General features: G+C 38.0%; 1 protein-coding gene and 1 pseudogene across 5 annotated transcripts in view; both read right to left on the reverse strand.

The window, feature by feature from the left end:
• The window catches only part of BICC1 (BicC family RNA binding protein 1), a 319977-nt gene that overhangs the window by 106961 nt on the left and 191149 nt on the right, over positions 1-21867 (reverse strand). The window lies entirely within an intron of this gene.
• LOC134740165 (protein FAM133B-like) lies at positions 857-21835 on the reverse strand (annotated as a pseudogene).

Genomic DNA, 21867 nt, shown 5'->3' on the forward strand with positions numbered 1-21867 from the left:
TTATGTAACATCTAAGAATCATGGATGCATTTATTTTCTTTCGACCTATGATGTAATTCTCACTGGAGAACATGCATAAGTTATGAGGTGTTTGGACATGTAACATTTCAAAACTGGCTAGCAAAAGCACTAATCGGCTGTTTCATAAGGCATTCTTCCATACATGAAATTCAATTACTTTGAATTGAACATTAGCTTGGCTGCTTAAAGTCTTAAAAGTCACATAGAATCTCACAAACTCGTCATGTTGACACTAACTGTTTCCATCTTAGTTGGTTGTAACTCATTAACAAGTTTCTTTTTGCTTGTTTAAAGAATCTAATTTAATTTTGCTAGACAACACTCCTAAAGATGCTGAGAATTGCCAAATTGTGAGAGTAATTACACATTAGCAACCCATAAGCCCAGCTGTAAATTGCACTTTATCACAATCCAGACCACTCAACCTCTTAAGATTTTTAAGCTATCATTCCTTCTGTGGCTACAACCTCCTACCAACACAATCTTGAATGCCCTCAACCCCACAAGCAACAAGCTAGAGAACACATAATAAGTTTTCTAGCTTATTATGACTCCAGCCCCTGCTCTCCTGCCCTCTCTAGCTTCCCTGCTGGCTTGAAATTCTCCCTGTGCCATCACAACCTTCAGCTGAACATTTCATCTTTTTATCAAACACTCTAAAATCCCCAGTCCTCAGGCTTTCTGCCATACCCGTCTCACCAAAGATAATCCCTCTCTGTTTTCTCCACTTTTGAGTGACCAAAGAACTAGAAAAAGGCATAGAACTATCCTAAGAAACTCAACGACAAGTTCATACCATGCAGCCTCAGCTGGATATTCAGTTCATCTTGGCAAGTTTTTAATTTTTTTCTATGCATTTTCCATAAGCAGCTGTTCTGAACACTCCCCAGTTCCTTCGAGTCTCCAATCCATCCCCTTATTCTCCCAGGAGATGACTTTATCTCCAAATAGACTGAGGAAAGTAGAGGGAATTTACACTGAATTTTCTTCAGTTTACATCAAATATATTATAATCTTTATTTGTCTCACCCTCTTCTTCCCAAACTCAGGAAAATATGTTCAAATTAGTTTTAATAAATAGTTATTGAGGACCTGCTAAAAGCTAAGCATTTTATTGGGCATGTGTCTGGCAGAATCAACAGCCTTCATCATTAAGTCTGAGACCATACCAAGCAGAACTGAATGAGAATAAAATGAGCAAAGTGTCAGTGGAAGAATTCACAAAGTGAAGTGAACAAGCCCAAAAACTAGTTAACCACAGCTTTAACACCTGTTACCTTTAATCTACCCCTGCAAGGGATCGCTCCAGGTTAAACAACACCCTCTAATTTCCTTTATTGTCAATCTACACTTCCTCAGTCTAGAAACTCACTCAAATAAGCTTCCTTTATTCTTAAAGGAAACAAAAACAAAACTATAAAATAAACTTATTTCACCTCAACCCACTGATGCACCAAGAAACTACCCTATCTATTACCATCTTCTTTCATAGGTAGGTACCCTTAAGTATTAGTTGCTACTTCTTCCTTTTCTGATCATTGTCTAGATTATTATTTCTAAAACTGCTCTCTCAGAGATCACTAATGTGATCATGACCTAATTTTATTTTCCCGTATATGAGGTTTTCTAACCACGGAGGTGAATATTTTCTGATTTAAAAATACATGTTCCTAAGAATTCAAATTTTTATTATTTTATTACTTAATTCATGTGATTGATGAGAATACTGTAAAGTGATTATATAGATTCTCCAAAATTTATTAAATAGTAAACAAACAATATGTGTTCTCCCAACTTATTTTAGTAGAATTAAGAATCTCTAAATAATAGACAACAAAAGAAAAAAAATCAATAAACACTATTCCTTCTCCTCTAGAATAAGGTTCAAAATAGATCACAGGGCTAAGGAAAGCCAGGGCTTCATTTCCTAAGAGAATGTAATGGATAGGACCACCCCAGTGCAGGCATCTTTTCAGTGACGCATCTGTTCCAATTGCTGAAGAACTCAGGTATGACTGCTCATGGAAACCGGATGGATTCACTGCTTCCTTTACTTACGAGCAATTTTCTTGCCATTAGTCTATTAAACTCCATCAAGTGCTGAGTGTTCAAAGATCTGGATGCAAATGTGATCATGAAGAATCATACGAAAAGAGTGAAATTCTAAAGCTTATTACTGTCAAGTAAATATTTCAGAATCCCCATGGAGCATACTTAACAACTATATTGTTAGTAACGGAAATATTTTTCCTAACTTGGCTCAAGTCATTAACCATGACTTTCAGGAGAGTACAAGCTGACAGAAACAATCATATGGCTGGGTCCTTTCCCTTGTGATCAATCATCAATGCTCCTTAACCTGGCAGGAGCCACATCATAGTTGCCAATAGCCTGAGAATCTTAAACCACCTGGATGACATCCAGGTGAAGGAGCTGAGGGCTCCTGCCCTGCTTACGTGCTGAAAATTATTTTTCCTGACTTGCTAAAATCATGGATTTCTAGACCCTCTCTTTCTTCTTGCTCCTCCCCATGGCGTATATTTTTCTTCTTGACAACAATCTAATGTGCCTGGAAACCGCTTCAAGTGCCTATGTTCCACTTGGGATCACTGTAATACTTTTGCAGATGGTTTGGAGCATATTTTTTTTCTCAAAACAAGCCACGAACTCTAAAGCATTTTGCCATATTCCTGCACTGATATATAAAATACACTTGAGATGACTGTAGTCATTTTTTCACTAGACAGCAGTCATTAATTAACCTGGGAAAGAATCCCAATTCCATTTTTCCATGGCATAATAATTAACCCAATTATCCAAGATACCCATCTTAGTTTGGGTTCCCCCTAAAGTCACCTTGAGATAAGAACTTGGGTTAGTCTGGCATAGTGAATTGGGGAGGTGATCCCAGGGAGCATAAGTTAGGAAGTGAGGAAAGCCTGACTGGGGAGAGAGAAAAACCATGGTAGGGGATGGTATGGCGCATTCCTGCTGGGGGTCAATATCCCTAGGATGTTCTGAAAAGACATAAATAATGTGCTTCAGAATTGTCCCACAAAGAGAAGGGGAAAATGGGCATTTATTTTCTGACTCCAGCCCTTCACTGAGTAAAGGTTATACTTCGAGGCTGCTCTGCAGCAAGAGTAAGTTTCCACAGGGCTGACAAAGTGCTCCGGTAGACAAGCACAGATCAGGCCCTTGAGATGGAAAGCTGTTGGCATGCATGGGAGATGTCCACTGTGGGTGAACTCACAGGTGGGCCAAGACCATATCAAAAGCATCTGCTACAGCAGCCCACCACCCAATTCCTTGCTCTTATCAAGTTACCATGTCCTGCTGACTCATCTTTCAAAAAAGACTCTCTGATCCTCCTGTCATCAAATACGACCTACTATACTCATCTTTCAGTATTTTAACCCCTTCCTACTAATTATCTCCTGTGTCCACCCCGAACCCCGGGATTTTCGCTGTCTGTAGATGAGTTCTCACAAGGTCACCAGCTGTCACTGATCTCCTCTACCTGTCCAACCTTATTGGCCACCAACTCTTCGAATACTTTCCCTTTCAAAAAATAGTCTCCTCTCTTCCTGTAACACATAATGATTCCCCCCAGCTCTCAGCCTTTCCCAAACAGAATGCCCCAGCCCTTTGAGATCCACACTAGAAATTATCAATACTTAAGGAATATTTTCCTTAGCTGTGATTTGCACTCTTCTCCTCCTCTACTCTAGTCTTGACAGCAAACAATGCCATTTTAAAGGTTTATTTAAAGCAAGTAAGGCCAGAATCCCCAGGCAAACTCTAAGTATCCAAAGGGCAGAGACTGAGATAAATGTTTCTTTCTTACATTACTCCAACACTCACTCTAGTGCCCAATAATCAAAGACCACCAGGAACACTCTTGTAGTAAATAAATTGAGCTTTCATTCACTTACTACAGCAAGAAAGAGTACACCAAAGTAACTGGAGAATTTTAAGAAACTGGTGGATACTTAGGATACTATTTCAGCTTGTTTTGGGTGATTCCAAGAAAGGTTTAAGAAACTAGAGGCCAGGTTTGGATTGGGAGCTGTCAGGAGGTAGGGACAATTCATTGATTATCTTGGCAAATTTAACCTAGAAAGCAGAGGATTAAAGCTGAGTTGGAGTCATCATCGGTAAAGAAGAAGCAATCATTCATGTCAGTCATAAGAGAGGGATGTTTAATTACTTTTGTAGTTGGAGAGGGTCCTTTCTCAGTCTTGTTTCAGACATACTCAAGAAGTAGGCTTGTCTGATTATTTATATTCTGCAAGAGGTATTTATGTTCAGTTGGGAACATTGTGGCCTGTCAGCTGCCAGGGCCATTTTTTACTTTCTCAAAAGTTATTCAAAAGATAACAGAATAACTTAAATAACTGTTGAATTAACTTCAAATTTATCCTAAATCTAATGATAATGTAAACTTTAACTCATAATTTATCACTCCAACTTTCTGGAGGCACCGCGCACATGGAAGGGAGTAAGACATATTGGTCTTTGACATAGGTCCATGAGCTCAAAGTCCAAAGAAAAAGCAAATGTCTAGGCTGATGCAGTACAAGCATGAAAAGTGCCAAAATGTAAGCATGAATAAGGTGCTGAGCTGGTGCAAGAAACAGAGTGTTAGGTTCCATCTGGAGGCGTGTGTGAAGCTTTCCAGGAAGACATGCCACCTGGGATGGATGTGTGAGGATGAGTAGGAGTTGGCCAGTTGGAAAAGGGAGGGTGGAGGATGATCTTCCACAGCAGACACAACCCAGGTGTAAAGTAGCATAATGAGTTGAGGAACAAAATATAAATCAATGTTGTTGGAGAAACTTTATTCAAAGCACTCAAAAATATTTCCAGGATATCTTTTAATATAAGGTGCTATTTTGGCACCTCTGAAATTGCACAGCACAGAAGGTGAATTTTGTTCTCAGTTAATTAAACTGAGTGTTAAAGAGAAAGTAAATCATACCAAAAACTAAATACTTTTACATATGGATCCCATTCTAGAAATGGAGACAAAGTAGAAATGGAATATGAGCCAATTCAAAATAACATACTGAAGTTTATATGCCCTCCTTTCCTTGAATATAATGGATTAGAAAAAATTCAGAAATTTTACCCTAAAATTAGAATTCAAATCCCAACACATAGAAATAAAACCAAACAACTTATTGTGTCATCTTTCTGTTACACCAAGAAAACTCAGAAATTCAATGACTATTGTATAATACAGTAAGTAATTCTCATATCAGGGCAAACATGCACGAACACACACACCCATAAGCACATGGGTGTGCGCGTGCACACACACACACATATACACATACACACACACACACATTTCCATGCTATTAATATTGAGGACCTAGTCTTTAGATAATTTATTTTGGAAATCCAATGGCCTTAATGTTAATATATACTTTCCTATAGTCCTTCAAAAATTAACACATTATTAGTATTTAAGGTCAATTCATTTCATTCTAGTTTGATATAGAAATTATCCATCAATTACTTGTAAATAAGCATTGGTGGCGAGGAAGGAACAGTTTGGGCAAGACAATTAAACAGTAGAAAAAACAATTTAAAAGTCTAATTTTACTAGGAAAAAAAAAGATGAACAAGTGCTACAGTCTGAATATTTATATCCCCACAAAATTCCTATGTTGAAACTTACCCCCAATGCTGACAGTATTAAGAGGTGGGGACTTTGGAAGGTGATTAAGTCATAAGGGCTGCATCCTCCTAAATAGCATTAGTGCCCTTATAAAAGTGATGTGAGGGAGGTTTTTTGCCCCTTCTACCATGTGAAGACATGGAAGGTGCCACCTATGAGGAACAGGCCCTGACACCAAATCTGCCAGCGCCTTGATCTTGCGCTTCCCAGTCTCCAGAACTGGAAGCAATAAATTTCTATTGTTTACAAATTACTCAGGCTAAGGTATTTTGGTATAGTAGCCAAAATGAACTAAGACAACAACTCACTAAAATAGGGAAAGAATATGAATAAACCAACAAAAGGGAAGGGCAAACAATTCACAGAGTGATATAAATAAGTGTTCCACAAACAGATTAAACAATGCTCAACTTTTCTATTAAGAAAGTGCATATGACAACATGAGGTTTTTTTTGTGGTTTTTTTTTTTTTCACTATTTAGATTGGCCTAGGACAGGAAAGCATAGTATTGCCAAAGAGGAGCAAAAACAATTGTTTCTCTTTCCAGAATCCAGCCCCTGCCTAGTAGGAGTTCAAGAGTCATTTGGAAGGACAAGGTGACAATCCTAAAAAATATTAAAGTTACTCATATCCTGTGGCCTAAAAATTCTACTTGTAAGAATTTACGCAACATAAAAAATGTGTAAAAGTAGGCAACTAAATTTGAAATTCATTGTAGACAAAAGAGAAAACAACCCAATGTCATCAAATCTGTTGAAATGTATATTATAGCCATATCCTACATATACATGCAATGGTATTTCATGCAGCTACAAAAATAATGGTATTACTGTTTACATGCTTATATAGAAGAAGTTCTCTGGTTATTTTTTTTAACTCTTACTTAAACTTGTCATAATTTGTTATTAATATACAAAGACAACAAACTTTTAAAACATTACATTTACTAAGATTCTGGCAATAAGACACAGCATACCAGGCTTGCCACTCAACTTGTTATTGTAAGTCTCAGCTTCAATATGAAGCTGTTTTTTTTTTTTTTTAAATCAAAACCCTACTTTTTACATGCTAAATATCTTGGCAAGTAGGCCATTAAACATAGTAATGAACTTAAGACAGCAAGAGTGAGGAGTTAACAAAAGCTAAACATCGCAGCCTAAACAAAATTCATACAAAAAAATAAACTATCACTGGTTACATAAAATTTTCCTGACTAGTTAAAACTTAGTATAAAACATGCATTTTAGAATCTTTAGCTATCAAGTTCAAAAAGTACCAGTATCTATTTAAAATAATTCCTCTCCCAAGCCAAAGTGTAGTCAAAATTAATTCAAATGACATAACACATTCTAATGCTAAAAAATAATCATTATTACTGAAGTGGAGGTAAATCCCAGAGTTTTGGGGCTTTCTCATGCTGCAAATGGCTGTTTCTCTGGTTCACTCAAAGCAGCATATGACAGCATCCAAGGATGACACTAAGCTCAGTAAAGGGCAAGACTGCTGGTAGCCATCTCTGACCTCCCCGTGAAGCATGGCTACTGTGTCCATAATACAGGATGTGTGAGGATCAAAGGCACACTATTCTGCTAGCTAAAGAGATAGCAAACTACCCCTCCAACCGTAAAAGCTCCTTCCCCAGGTAAATAAAAGTATACAAGGGGAAAAAATTAAAATACACTTATCTACAGAGTAAGGGTTTTGAAATATTAATGTAATCCCTCCTTCAAAAATTTTAACTAGAGTCATCTGGTCATTTCTGATTACATCTTAAAGATGTATCCAGATTCAATTTCTGTTGGTTTATCCTTAGACACTTCTAGTCAAAAGTATTAATTTTATTCCCAAATATCTTAACCACTAGTATGACTGCAGTATATTATCTCCCAGAGTTATCAAGCACTGGAAGAGAAAAAAATAGATGTTCAAGCAGCAGGCAACATTTATGGCTCTTTCACACAGTGGCATCTGAGTGGCTACTGAATAGTCCAGGAATAATTCTAAAAACAAGAAAATTCATGCATTTTAGTAAATATGTTGTAGTTTTCACAGTTGAAATTTCCTCAGACATTGCACTTTCTTTATAAGGGAATCCTGATTTTTCTTAATGTTATGGTGAGTCAGGACTTGAACTAGCAGCCTTCTTTTTCTTCTTCTTACTGTGTTTCTTAGGCTTCTTATTCTTTTTTGTTTTCTCTGTTGCTTTTTCTCGTTCTTCACTGCTTTTCTTCTTTTTTGCTCGCACCTCCTCAATATACTCTGATTCTTACAAGGACTCAGATGATAAACGTTTATCTTCAGAATACATCTTTCTCTTTTTGCTGAGTCCTTTAATATCCTTTTCTTTCTCAGTTCCATCTTTTGACTTCTTTTTCTTTTTTAAACTATCCTTACTGTCTGATTCAGTTTCTGACATGGAGCTTTCAGAAGATTTATGTGAACGGTTCTTCTTTTTCTTTCTCCATTTTCCTTGTTTCTTATCCTCATCTTCAGAATCAGAAGAACTGCTGGAAGAATCAGAACTTGATGAAGAAGAAGATGAATACCTATCAGATTTCTTCTTTTCTTTTTTCTTTCTCTGTCTTTTTTTGGATGAGCTCTCACTTCCACTTAACAATTTCTCCCTGTGTTTTTCCAGTTCTTTCTTCCAGTTCTCATTCATTTTTTCTTCAAATTCAGTCAAAGTCTTGGAACCTTTCTTTTTCCTTTCTAGTTGCTCTTTTACTTCTTCCCAGGTAGGCCTCGGTCAATTCAGACAATCCTGTATTGTTGGCCCTGAAGACTGGACTGGACCCCTTGATCTCGCCATTGCTATGGGTGCATATAGGCCACCCGATTGTCCCACTTCCCCATGGTGCTGGACTGAGCGCACAGTGGCAGGCCGAGGGAAACCAGGCAGGAGAGACGGCTGAAGAGGGCCCGCCACAGGTCCTCTTGCCGCCTCCCCACTCCGCTCTGGTTATTTTTTAAGAAGAAAAATCCAATGGTAGAAATGTGTGTGTAGAATAAGCCCATTTTAATAAATGAGTTAATACATAACTATTTGCATAGATCACAGAGCCAAAAACATGCACATGCTGTGTTCTCATTTTATTTTTATTTCAAGCAGAATTTATTTTGCTTAAGAGTAATTTCTGGCAACAAGATATAAAGGGAATGTAACTCCTCATTCCTGAAATCTCTCCAATATCTTTTGATAAAAATGTCAGTACCAATGTTGCATAAAAATGTAATAATAAACCACAAGCCACACTTCAATGGCATAAAAGGGACTTTGAAAAAACCAAGATGTCGTTTATTCTCCCTAATTATTATTTTTAATCTTTTTTTTTTTTTTGAGACAGAGTCTTGCTCTATTGCCCAGGCTGCAATGAATGCAGTGGTTAGATCTCGGCTCACTGCAACCTCCACCTCCCGAGTTCAAGCAATTCTCCTGCCTCAGCCTCCTGAGTAGCTGGGATTACAGGCATGTGCCACCATGCCTGGCTAATTATCGATTCAGATAATCCTGTATTATTGCCACTATCTTTTTTTTTTTTTTAGCCAATGAGAAATGCCACACAGTGGCTTCAATATTGTTTACAACTGCAAAATGCCTTCATGAAAATAATTTAATTGCTCCTGAGAGGCCTGATAGATGTCCCTGAATTCTGTCCAGCCGTGCCATGACTGACAGAACAGAGGAAACCAGGAAAAGGTCACACATGGTTTGAGAAACCATCAAAATGTGGTGTCCATCTCCTGGCCAAGACAGGAATTTACAGCACCATTGTGGTGTTCAAAAACTGTCAGAAACCTTAGGAATTGTCACAGTTATCACAACTACACATTCCAGCAAAGAGGAATGGAAGACAGAGGCAACATGAACCAGGAGGGTAGAAGGTCTGTCCCCCAGCACTGAAGCAGGCACAAAGGCATAACGTGAAACACTCACGGAGAATAAACAAACAGTTGAAGCTGCACAATTAAACTATAAAATTCAACACTGATTGCAAACTGGCTTTTAAAATGTGTAGACCTATCACCCTACTATGTTTTATCTCTTTTACCAAAATTCTGTCAGTTCACCTATTTTGTTACATGTGTATTTTCTTCCTTCTGTAGTCACACTAAACTATATTCTAATGCCAATGCTACAAAAAAGGAAGCCAGGTAATTGACGCACCAGGCTGCATGAAATGTTCTAACGGGAATCCAGTGCTATGAAGACACTATGGATTCTAATGGGAATCCAGTGCTATGCTATCCTGATAATAAGCCCACTCCTCTAGTTCAGCATTTCTCAACCTTGAGCTACTGGCATTTTGTGCTAGATAATTTTGTGTTGAGACGGCTGTCTTCTGCAGGGTAGGATGTTGAGCAGCAGCCCTCGGCTCTACCCTCTAGATGCCAGTAGCACCCTCTCCCAGCTGTAACAATGAAAAATGTCTCCAGATATTGCCAAATGATCCCTGTGGAATAAAATCACCTCAGGTGGAGAACCACCATTCCAGAAGAAAGTTTATAAATCACAGTAAAATCCTTAATGGATCTCAAAAAAGGAGAAAAGGAAAGAAAGATACCATGAAGAACAAGAATAATAAAAATAAATGTAGGCTGAACATTTTTAAAAGACAGAGGTCCAGTACACTTCTAAAGGTCAGGTAAGGAATTACCCAAGATTGCCTTTCTTTTTGAAGAAGATACTTAAGAACCAAATGTAGCTTAAGTCTGAGTTTTCTTAAATAAATGTGTAGTAAATCTTTATTTTTTGTGTGTGACCAAACACTCATCATTAGCACTTATGTGCTTGCTTCTTACAGAATGGACGAGATTACCGTGTCTTGAATTTTGAAACCAAGGTTTATATCCGAACTACATCACTTACAATTCAGTGGCCTTCAACAAATTATATCATCTTTCACATTAGTTATTAATATACATAATGGGGGCAATAACACTCCTTCATGTGGGTTATTGTAATGATTAAAAGAGATTACCACAGGCATCTATTATAATGCCTATTACAAAACAGGTAAATAATCAAAATGTTCTCCTTTCCTCCTCATACAGTTTAACAGGTAAGAAAAAACTGCAGATAGAAGGGATCCTGGGACGTCACCACAGGCAAGAGGACGTAAAAAGCATCTGCTCTGGAAACAGGAAGATTGAGGGAGAAGGAGCCCAAGAAAGCAGAGAGCAGCAGTCACAGAGTCAGGCAAGCTAAGAAAAATCCAGACCCGGTCCAGTCGCCACCTGGTGTTGAATAACTGGGTGTGTTTTACCATTTAATTTAGGCATTTTCCTCACTTTCCTTTTTTAAAATTTTATAAAACTTCTGATTGTTTCTTAAGAGATTTCATGGTGCTTTTAAATTTGTACATTAAGGAGTTATTCTTGATCATACAATATTATCTTTGCATATAGTATATTTTAAAATGCTGATTAAAATGCTGTGTCTAGTATTGATGACTATTTTTTTAAATACAGACTTTATTTTTCAGGGCAGTTTCTAGCTCAGAGCAAAATCAAGTGGAAAGTACAGAGAATTCCCATACGCCGCTTTCTATACGCGGGCACAGCCTCCCCGGGCACTGTCAACATCACATCAACTTCAAAACCTGTTCTATGGGCCTTGACAAATGTACAATGACATATATTCACCATTGTAAATCATACAGAATAATTTCACTGCCGTAAGAATGTTCTGTGCTCTGCCTATTTTTCCCTCCCATGAAGTCCCTGATAACCACTGATCTTTTTACTGTCTCCAAAGTTTTGCTTTTTCTACAATGACATAGAGTTGAAATCATAAAGTATGTAGCCTTTCCAGACTGGCTTCTTTCACTTAGTATAATGCATTTAAGATTGAATCATCCATGCCCTTTCATAGTTTGATAGCTCATATCTTTTTAGCACTGAATAATATTTCATAGTGTCAACGTACCACATTTATCCATTCACCTACTGAAGGACATCTTGGTTGTTTCCGAGTTTTGAAAATTACGAATAAAGCTGCTATAAGCATCTGTTCCATGTGCAGGTTTTTGTGCAGACATAAGTTTTCAACTCCCCTGGATAAATGCCAAGGAGTGAGACAGCTGCATCATATGGTAACAGCATGTTTAATTCTACAAGAAACTGCAAAACCATCTTCCTAAGTAGCTGTACCATTTTGCATTCCCACCAAGAACGAATGAGAGTTCCTACGGCTCCACATTCTCACCAGCATTTGGTGTTGTCAGTGTTTGGGATTTCAACCATTCTAACAGGTAGGTAGTGGTAGCTTATGGTTCTAATTTGCAACTCTAATGATACATGATGTTGAGGATCTTTTCACGTGCTTATTTGCCATCTGTATATCTTCTTTGGTGAGGTATCTGTTAAGATTTTCGACTCACTTTTAAAATCAGGTTGTTTTCTTATTGTTAGGTTTTAAAAAGTTCTTTGTATATTTTGAGTAACAGTTCTTCATCAGATGTGTCTTTTGCAAATATTTTTCCCTGTCTCTGGCTTGTCTTTCTGTTAATGTTTTCACTTTTTTACTTACTTTCTCACCTCTATTCCACTGAAAATTTGTTTCCTTTCTAAGTTAAGGGAAAATATCTTTCAAAAAAAAAAAACTACCAGATATATTTGCTTATTTAGGCTTGAGAAGAAAACTGAAAAGCTGAGACCATTTTCCTCTCTGGCCCTGGTACAGGAGAGAGAGAAAAAAGATTGGAAAGAACAGCTAGTCTGCAGCAGTTACAAGATAAGCAAACAAGCCAATCAATACCTGAGGCCTTCAGAAGAGAAGGTGGAACTAGCTGGAGATCAAGAAATGAACCCAAGCTCAGGTCCTCAGTCTTGCTAATAGGTCACCAAACATGAGCTGTCTCACCTGTAAAATGATGTGTGCACTGTGTGTCTATGAGTGTGAGAAAATACGTATTCAAAAAGGATCTCAAATGTGCATGTTTGGCACTATCTACACACACAGTTATTCATGTAGAAAGAGATGCACTGAAAAACTGAATATTTAAAAATATAGTCTTTTTATAAAATTTTTATTGTTTAAGTATACTGGGATCTTCAAGAACTGGAATGGCCCAGGTCTCTGTTCTCCTCTGAGTGGTCCTATTTAGACCATGCTCTCTCTAGCAACAGTGACTATTGGTACATTGCATACAACTTATTCAACTCTTTGGGTGAATTTCTACTCTAGGCCCTCGATTAGCATTCACCAAGTGATGATCTTAATAATATATACAAAAGTTTTAAGTATAAAATATTCTGTAGGCACAGAGGCTCATGCCTGTAACCCTAATACTTTGGCAGGCTGAGGTGGGAGGATAGCTTGAGCCCAGGAGTTTGAGACCAGCCTGAGTAATGCAGCGAGACCCCATCTCCACAAAAATTTAAACATTAGCCAGGTATGGTGGCTTGCACCTGTAGTCCCAGCTACTTGGGAGGCTGAGGCAAGAGGATCACTTGAGCCATGGAGGCCAAGGTTGCACTGAGCTATGATCATGCCACTGCACTCCAGCCTGGGCAAAGGAGCAAGTCCCTGTCTCAAAAACAAGAACAACAACAACAAAACCACAGATTTTTCTACTCAGAAGAAATACACAGGTCCTCAGGTATGTGACAAACAGTACTTTCGAAGATTTAAACCACACATACAGAAAAAACCACACACACATATATACATGTAAAAGAAAACCAACACAACAAGCAATTTATAACATATTCTGGGCTTATTTTCCTTCCAAATTCATTTTTTCAAAGTTGTTTAATGACATATCAAAAAGTCTCTGCATAAGGAAATAACACATGGCATGAAATAGCAAGGTAAAATTCAGAGGCAAGCACTTTTCAAAAATGTACACACCTTTGAGTGGTTTCGTCTTTTTAAACTGTAAAATCTAATTTCCCCTGAAAAAAGAGGTGTTGTCTATAAGAAATGCTAACCTTAGCCTACCTTCAAATCTCTGTAATCTCCAAGGACTGAGACATTATGAAACTGGACTGAGCATCATCAGCTAATCTTGGCAATGGTTGCTGAAGAGATATTATTATACATTATGGAACTTCTTGGAATAGGGAAAAGCACCATGGAAGGAATTTTCTCACCCAGGTATGGGTGTGAAAGGGCATTTGAGTACAGTGATTTGGAGTTCTGGAAACAAACAGACCTGAATTTGGGTTTGAGGTCTGCTACTTACCAACTGGAAAACCATGGGCAAGTTAACCTACCTTTACTGGCTTTAGTTTCTTCATCTGAAAATGAAAATACTACCACCTCACTCATAGAGTTGCTCTGATAATTTGAAAAGATTATGTACACAAAATATTTAGCACAGTGCCTGACTCCAGGAGGTTTCAACAAATGGTAGGACCCACTTACATAATTGCTAATTATGTAAATAAATACTAATTAAAATAACCACAACCAAAACAACTATAGTCTGGAGGTCTACCAGGAGGCTGTGTCTCGTTAAGTCTCATTTAAAAGCCTACTGAGAATGGCACCAGAGTGTCACTCATTCAGGTGTCCTGTGAATGACAATGATCAGGTCATTGTCCCTAAGTTTCCTTCCACTTCCCTCATTAGTGGAGGTAGTCATCATTAGGACTATTCAGAACCACTAAAGAAGGTTTAGTCACAATCATGTCCCACATTTTTTTACTTAAGGGGTCTATAGGGAAGATAACAGTAATGGATAATTTTCATAACAGTGATTATCACTCATCTGGGAAGGCAATAATTCTAAATCTTTTTCCTGTATGACACACCTTAGGGATATACATTCCCATCTGTATTAGTGGTTACAATGTTTCCATGATTGAGTTGAGGGCTCAATCTACAAACACTTACTGAGTGCCAACTATGAACTGGTTACAGTGTTAGGGATGCAGTGATTCACAAAATCCATGTGCTCCTTACCCTTTGGAGAGCTGACCACCTAGCACAGTGTTCTACAACCTTTCATTGTCATCCATTTTAGATCATGACCTACTAATATATTTGTGCACAGGTATATGTTTGCACATAAACAGACGCTTATGAAAGTTTTACTAAACAATACCCTTACTGAAATAAGCCAGGTTCAGAAAGATAAATACTGCATGTTCTCACTCATATGTGGAAGAGAAAAAAGTTGATCTCACAGAAGTAGAGAACAGAATAATGATTACTAGAGGCTGGGAAAGGTGTGGTGTGGGACGGTGGTATAGGAAAAGGTTGGTTAACAGTTGCAAAGGTAAGATCTAGATTGGAAGAATAAATCCTAGTGTTCTGTAGCACTGTAGGGTGACTACAGTTAAACATAATTTATTATATATTTTCAAATAGCTAGAAGAGAGGATGTTCCCAACACAAAGAATAATAAATGCTGGAGGTGATGGATATGCTAATTACCCTGCTTGTGATACAGGAGTTAAGAGAATACTATTTAGGCAAATAGTGAGGGTAAGGAAGTCCTCAGTAAGGTTTTCCTTTTAATGAAAAGTAGCCCCCAAATCATTTTCTTGTCTAAAAAGAGCAGCCAGTAAAATCGAGCTGCAAACATAGACAAGCAAGCTGGAAGCTAGCATGGGTGAATGCCAGCAGCTGTGCCACCAGGAAAAGACCACTTGGGGGCTAGGTAGGTCCAACATGGCAGCTCCATCTTCCCCTTTCCTTGTCAACCACGTGAACAGTAAGGAGTAGGCAACATGGCACAGGCCAAGTAGAGACCCCATTTGCATAATAAAAGATGAGGATGGAGTGGCCAGCTTCTTCATGTGCTATGTAAACGTCACACCTGGTCCAACCAATCTTCGGGCCCTATGTAAATCAGACACCATCTCTTTGAGACTGTCTATAAAATCCTGTGAACTCTACTGCAGGCTGGAAGTCCCACTTAGGCACCCCTCTCTCTTGCAGGACAGGAAGCTGTTCTCCCTTCTCTTTCTTTCGCCTATTAAACCTCCACTCTTAACCTCATTCCATGTGTGTCCGTGTCCTTGATTTCCTTGGCATGAGACAACGAACCTCAGGAATTTACCCCAGACAATGATGCTGCTTCACTTGGAGCATTACATCTGGTATACACGTACTGAAATATCATACTGTACTCTATAAATATGTAAAGTATTCTATCAGTTAAATATTGGCCAGGAATGGTGGCTCACACCTGTAATCCCAGCACTTTGGGAGGCCATGGCAGGCAGATCACTTGAGGTCAGGAGTTCAAGACCAGCCTGGCCAACATGGTAAAACCCTGTCTCTACTAAAAATACAAAAAAAAAATTAGCTGGTTAGGCGCGGTGGCTCACACCTGTAATCCCAGTACTTCGGGAGGCCAAAGTGGGTGAAATACCTGAGTTTGGGAGTTCGAAACCAGCCTGACCAACATGGAGAAACCCTGTCTCTACTAAAAATACAAAATTAGCTGGGCGTGGGGGCGGGTGCCTTGTAATCCCAGCTACTCGGGAGGCTGAACCAGGACAATCGCTTGAACCCAGAAGGTGGAGGTTGCGGTGAGCCGAGATTGCGCCATTGCACTCCAGCCTGGGCAATAAGAGCAAAACTCCACCTCAAACAACAACAACAACAACAACAACAACAATAATAATAATAATAATAATAATTAGCAGGGCGTGGTGGTGTGTGCCTGTAGTCCCAGCTACTCAGGAGGCTGAGGCAGGAGAATCGCTTGAACCCGGGAGGCAGAGGTTGCAGTGAGGTGAAATTGCACTACTTCGCTCCAGCTTGGGTGACAGAGTGAGACTCTGACTCAAAAAATATAAAATAAAAATTGAATAACAAACAATGCCCTTACACTCTATTTTTTTTTTTAACCTAGTTGGGTCATTTTACTATTGGCTGAGACACACTAACCTAACACCTGACACACGAATAGGCTGCAACCCGCCATTAGAAACACTTTGGTCCAGCATGCCATGCCCTGCCATGCCTCTTCTGTGCCCTCAGCCCTTTAAGTGCAACTATGTTAAAGCCCTCAACTAACTAGTTCACTATGAACACCCAATAAAAGTGTAAGCATACTCAACAAAACATTTTCTTTTGGAAAAAACAAAATGAACTGTCTACTATTTTTCTCATGCTAACATTTTCTATTAGATATCTACTTGTTCTGATAAAATGTAACCAAAAACAATAAAACCTCATGGAATTCTGAAGATTCTTTTATTGATTCTGGGAGGAAGAGAATGGCTAAACTTGGTGCCAAATTGCCTCCAAACCAGGAAACATCAAGTAACCCAGTCAATGCCTCTCATTCCTGCTAGTCCTAGGGTTTCCTAAGTCATCATGCAAGGACCACTTGCAGGGATTAGTTCCTATCAGTTGGTTTAACTCTGCAATAAAGCTTCATTCATGCTGACCTCAGTTATTTGAAATTTGGCTTAAAAACTTTAAACATTTTTTTACTCACTGTATTAGTCTGTTTTCATAGTGCAATAAAGAAATATCTGAGGTTGGGTAATTTATAAAGGAAAGAGCTTTAATTGACCCACAGTTCTGCATGCCTGGGGAGGCCTCAGGAAACTTACAATCACGGCAGAAGGGAAAGCAGGCACATCTTACATGGCAGCAGGGGAGAGAGAGCATGGGAAGGAAGAACTGTCAAACAGTTTTAAACCCATCAGATCTTGTGAGAACTCATTCACTATCATAAGAACAGCGTGGAAGGAAACCACTCCCATGATCCAATAACCTCCCACCAGATCTCTCCTTTGACATGTGGGGATAAAGGGGATTACAATTCGAGATGAGATTTGGGTGGGGACACAGAGCCAAACCATATCATTTACTGTCTACCTTCACCCATCTAAGAAGAGACTGATGAACAGATTAAGAGCAAAAGAAGACTGTGAGAAAAATGCTTACCTCGTTTAAGAAAACAAACTTATCTAGCATCATGAAGCTCACAGCACAATATACCAGTGTGATAAATTCTCATTGCAAATCATTTTTATCTATTTCTTAAAGCAGGTCTGGCAGGACTTCTATTTGGCAAAACAATCAAATTTGTTAAGAATGCAATTTGTACTTTAATGAAGCTGCGTTTATTTTAAAATATTAAGGCTATGATTCAGAATAGCATGTTCAAAATTTTAATGAGTCCTTGAAGTTATTCTGTTGGTAAGGATGTATGGTATTAAACACCTTAATCCTTAAATACTGGTTTCACAGGCACAAACCTCAAATTTTTCAATGTAAAGGAGACTGCTCTAGTATTCTCAATCTAACAGTTGGAAGGAGTTAGATTTTTATCCACTCAAAATAAATTTACGTTATACAGAAGAAATACCAAATATTGCTTTGTTGTTCTTAATCGTGACCCTCTTTAAGACAATTCTACAGTCACCCATTTAAATGTCCATTATACTAACCTTAAATTCTCAGTTCTCTCCAGCTCTAACGATGATTCAACCTTTCAGCAATTTCAAATACTCTAAAGATGTTTTAAAAAATTCTAGGGCAAGGCCTTGAAAAATTACCAATTGGGTACCATGTTCACAATCTGTGTAACAGTAACACTAAAAGCCCAATCTCCACCAGTATGCAATAAACCCATGTAAAAAATATGCACATGTACCCCTGAATCTAAAATTTAAAAAGTTTAAATAATTCTATAGTTCCTTAGTTTATATCACAAAACATGCACTTCCCTAAAACGCCCTGTGCACATGAAAATATTTCTATTACTTTTGCCCCCACTATATTCCATCTAGAATACAGTCACAGAAGAATGAAAGGGGAGTGAAAGGTAAGAAAGAAAAGTGAGATGATAAGAAAGGGAGGAGGAAAGGGAATGGACAAAAATTAGATGGTCTTTTAGCCAACAGTTAGCACAGGCACAGAACAATGAGGTTGTCATCACTCTAAACTAATCCATGTTAACGGACTACAAAGATGATAGAAAAATGAAATTAATGCATCCATAAAAATGTAGTTCTATAGATGCAAAGATGGGCATTATCCAGAAGTGACTGTAGAAGGACTCTGCTGTTTCTCAGTAGTGGTCACCCATTGCCTTCAGAACACGTGGTCTTCTTAGTGATATTTCCATGTCAGATGGTGAGATTTGTGTTTCCCAAACTCACCCTGACCATAAGAACAAGCAGTGAAACTTGTTAAATATAGCAGCTCCCAGTACCAGCCTCAGAACTACTGAGCCAGCATCTTTAGAGGAGAAGAATCTGAACTCTCTAACTGATGGCAAATTCAGGCTGTTGGCTGCTTGCCTTCTTGCCAGGCAGCTTCCTACCAGCTCTTCAAGCAGGTGAGCCATACGGCCACTCACACAGCTGCTCTCGATAAAGGATTAATGGCTTAAAAAATAAAGTTTAGACAGAGCTATGGAAGCTAATTTAGGAAACACAGGACTAAATTCCAGTAAGGTAAAGAAGGGGGCAAACTGTGGTAACAGTGGCCATGAAGAATGTTTGTCTAGGCTCAAATATTTAGCCAACATGCACTTCAGAAACTCCAAAGTGAAATGCAACACAAACCTATGGCTGTATTGTCTCTCTAGCACAGCCTGGGGATTATGTGTATATTCCAAAGTTTCATATCACCATGGGATTTAGAATGTAATAATCATCCAAAACACGGCAGGAGTCCCTAAATACGTTTATATTCTTGGGTCTCTTGAATAATAATAGTCTGGAATGAAAAAGCTCTAAAGACCAACAATTCCTTCCTCTACAACACTCAGAGGTGAGAAGGAACAGCCACATCAGATGAAAGAGCAAATAATTACCTTCTAACATTCTTCCTGCCATTTTCATTTCACTTTTATTAAATACAAATTATGGTCCAAAAATTGCATTTCTGAAGTGAATCATTTAAAAAATAATATAGGTATACACATACCAGGGATGTTAGCCAAGAACTGATTCAGCAGCTGTGTGCTTAAATGATAAGAGCAACTCAAGTAAATTCTGAACAGTAAATTCCTCTGAGGCAAACTTCTGATTCTCTCCCTTCCATGTTCTCTTTAAGTGCATTCTGCGTATCATATAGTACTATATACATCCATAACACTTCATAAATACAACAAAATAAAATGATGTCTATAGATCCAGGCCTGAAGGGATCAATTCTTAGGCACAATTCCAAAGGTTAATTTTAACCATGTGGAAATTATGCCAAACATCCTCGAATGTACTGCTGAAATATTCTTAATTCCAAAGCAAAATATATAATCAAAATGTGCAATATAGTTGGCCATTCTGAATGGGTTAAGTGTCAATGACAAGAAACCAATGAATAAAATCTATTCAGCTCCATATTTTCTGAAATGTCTACTGTTGTCACCACATTTTGAACAAAAACTAATCAGTTCTCAGTTTCTCAGGATAATGGCATAGGGGAGAGGAAAACAACAGCATGGATACCGCAAGAGAATAAGACATAAAAAGTTATCTGGAATTGTTTTAATGTTCATGTTTCCTTGGGGATTTTCTTTGGAGACTGATTAAGTTGCATTTTTATTAGGCTAGTAATAAAGCTAATTTTATTCTTTAAGTAAAAATGCCTGACAATAAGGAAAGAAGATTTAGTCTATGTTCAAGTTCCAATTTATTCATGTAGTAGGACAGAAATTTTTAAATGCTGCAAATAGCTAGATAATCCATGAACGGCAGTTTCTTCTTCTGCATAATGAGAGTACAAAACATTCCAACATACCACAAAAATTACTGAAGATTAATTAAGAATATATTCTACACCACTTGAGAAATACAGGTTTATACAAAGATACAGAATTGCACTTGCAAATTCACCATGTCTTCTTATGATTATTTAGCATATAAGTTCCCAATTCCTTGCCACCCATGATAACAATTAAAAAGGTAACAAGGCTGGGTGCGGTGGCTCACACCTGTAATCCCAACACTTTGGAAGATCAAGGCAGGAGAATTGCTTGAACTCAGGAGTTCAAGACCAGCCTCAGCAACATATAGTGAAACTCCATCTCTACAAAAAATGCAAACATTACCCAAGCATGGTGGTGTGTGCCTATAGTCCCAGCTACTTGAGTCTGTGGTGGGAGGATGGTTTGAGCCTAGGAGGGTAAGGCTGCAGTGAGCCATGACCGTGCCACTGCACTCCAGCCTGGGTGACAGAGTGAGACTCTGTCTCAAAAAAAAAAACAAAAAAACAAAAAAACAAAAAAAGTAACAAGATAGGAGTTTCTACAGGAGTTTCAGTCAATTCAAGTCCAGCTAACAACACTCACTAAATAACTAAAATAATTTTTATTCCATGTGATGAGTAACTCTAACGAAATGCAATTAAAAGAAGGCAAACTGGACTGAAGTAAGAAAGGAAACTGAGAAATCTTGCAATGTTATCATTTAGCAGTAAGTCATGGGGAGAAGGGGCAGCAAATACAAAACTAAACAGCAACAATAACAAAGCCAGACCATGATGGATAATGTTCAGACTGCAATTATTTTTTAATTGTTTGATGGCATTTGTCATTATATCCTGACAACTACATGCATCTGCATTCTTCTAATGAAATATACTCAACAAAGTTTGTTCAGACTAAGGTCATACTTTAAAAACTATTCATAAAAATATACATTGGCAGGTCACATTTGAAAATACTATGTAATCCAGGGAGAAAACTAGGGAGGCCTTTATTTTCATTTCTGAACATCTATGCACTGGGTAGTGTCCCATAGGGTAAAACCAGGCAAGGGAAACACTCAGCCTAAAAGAGAAATCTAGTGGGTTCTTTGCTGTCTGATAGATGAAGACAAGCAGCACTCGAGACCTGAAATCTAAGGTTCATATCATACTGGAGGGAAAAAAAAACAGCTATGAAATCTGTGTAGTACATAAAAAAGAACTCTGAAATGTAAACAATAGAAATTTATGCGTTAAAAACATGTGAAGAGTTACCATGACTCATGGATATCAATCAAATAAGCATCCTTGAAATCACAGGTTGCTGTATCTTTCATAATTACATTTCTATCATAATGTTAATAGTTAATATTTTTCTGTTGTTGGATAAAAACTATACATTATTTTTAATTATGAAAATCCTCCTGAAAGACTGCTACTTAACAAATATTTTGGGACAAAAGTGTTAAGAATAAAGGTTAGTTTTCTCCCCAGCAAACCTGCAGTAATTCCATAATCTCAGTTATCAAAACCACCTATTTCTCGCCCT

Source organism: Pongo pygmaeus, chromosome 8 (genome assembly GCF_028885625.2).
Source record: "Pongo pygmaeus isolate AG05252 chromosome 8, NHGRI_mPonPyg2-v2.0_pri, whole genome shotgun sequence".
Classification (NCBI taxonomy): domain Eukaryota; kingdom Metazoa; phylum Chordata; class Mammalia; order Primates; family Hominidae; genus Pongo; species Pongo pygmaeus.